We start from the raw sequence: 2,089 nt of genomic DNA, 5'->3' as shown, positions 1-2,089 counted from the left end.
CTTCTGATGTGAGTCGTTACCTTTAAAAAAGACAATTAACAAACTGAGAATTCAGATGATCATTCAGTCAGGAACAACCAATGTCATCAAATACTTACTTTGAATATGATGAATATATATCCACAAAAACAGAAACATAAATATTCTGAAACACAGGTCCATTTTAATGAATACATTTACCTTTAAAACTTCCGCCTGTTATCAGGAGATAGGGATTTTGCGTTTCACCAAAATCGTAAAAAACGCCAAATTAAACAATATCGACATGAATACATAAAGCTTTAAAGGAGTACACATATTCTATAACCAATGCAAACTTAGTTTTATGTATACGGGAAAAATTAAAAAGACATAAGAAGCATTATTTTTTGTTCATAACAAATTAATGTCATCAAGATTTAACGGTTTTTCGACGAAGAGAAATTGCATATTTTGTAAAAACAATGAATTTGAATTTAAAAAGCCGATGTTTGGTGGATAATAAAATAGTTTTACTTTTTATCCCTTTGAAATGTTTTATAAGTAACTATCTCAACTTGATAAGTTTCAATTTTGCAATTGAATAAGTTGCTTTGAAAATCAAAGTTTGAAGACGATAACTGTATAGTTACAATTGTAATAACGTTTAATCCTAGTAGGTAGACTGTGACATTACGCAGTTGCATCATATTGTCAATATGGTTAAGAAATAACAAGTTTATGATTTATATCGAGTGTGGTTTTAAATGGGATCCCGGGAATTAAAACCTTACACAATAATGACACATGCTAAAATGTTGAACCATATACTATTATATATATTTTTGATTTTCGTATATACTGTGACTGTCCGATTTTTTTTCATTGCTTTCTTATCCTTTTTCATTGGTAATATACCCAGATGAACCTACATAAATTAAGAGAACCCAACAATAATTTTTAACAAAATATTTGATAACAAATTTAAGAACACAAGTAAAATAACAATTTAACAAAAATAAACTTTACAAAATAAAACAAAATAAATTTGTATAATAATGTCCCTTTTCTAATCCATTTCCGACGCACGTGATTTTGAAGAACCTAAAGGTGAGCACGTGGTTTTATAGTACAGTCAGGTACACGTATGTTCAGCAACAGCCAGAACAAAGTTGTTTCAGTAGAATTATCACATGCTGCACGGGTCTACCGAGGTAACATTTAACGAAGAAGGTTTACTTTGGTGATGCGAATGACCGACCGCCTGGTTCACGCTGATTAGATTTTTTTTTCAATAGACTTGAAATGCAGAATATGGGTTTCAAGGAACACACATTATCTATTTATCAATATCAAACTTTTACAATGTTTAGTTATATAATATATCTGCATTAATGATAATAAACTTGTGAAACTGCAAGGAGCACCGTCTGGTATAAAATCACAATTGGATTTTAGAGATGTGCCGAAAGGGCCGCCATAGTTCACCAACTCAATGTAGAACAACGGCTTCATTAAAATATCCCTAGAAAAAGGAAACGGCTACTCAAAGAATAATGAAGCTGATAATAATTGAGCACCCGAGAACCCTCCTTTCACACAGTCATGAGGTGTTGTAGCGACGGAAAATTTACTATTTATATATGTTTAAGCATAACAGGAGGTCCAATGACCTTAATGGTAACCAGAGTATGCTACAATCTTGTTCATAAAAATATTCAAAATATACTGATAGAGGAAAATATCATTTAGGGAAAAAAGATTTGAGAAGAGATGATTTATTGAGTAAACAATTTGGTATTTTGTTTTTCTCTTTCTATGTGTGCTACAATCCAAACCTTAGTATTTAGAAAAGACACTCTAAACATTACACACATCTAGACTTTGACCCGTGCGTGCACGGATTGACATTACATAACGGACATTTACGAAATAAATACATCGACACGCCGTATTGTTGACATTTACGTAACAAAGCAATGCTCTTAATTTCACTACACTTTCCTTAGTTAGAATAGATATAATCTAACTGTGTCTTAGGAAAGGCCCTCACCATGGACTGTTAGAATGCCTCCCATATTCCCGTAACGTAACAGAAAATTGCAGAATCGCCCCGAAACGATTTTGGAGA

Source organism: Crassostrea angulata, chromosome 10 (assembly GCF_025612915.1).
Source record: "Crassostrea angulata isolate pt1a10 chromosome 10, ASM2561291v2, whole genome shotgun sequence".
In the NCBI taxonomy this organism is placed as follows: domain Eukaryota; kingdom Metazoa; phylum Mollusca; class Bivalvia; order Ostreida; family Ostreidae; genus Magallana; species Magallana angulata.
This window is presented reverse-complemented; position numbering follows the sequence as displayed.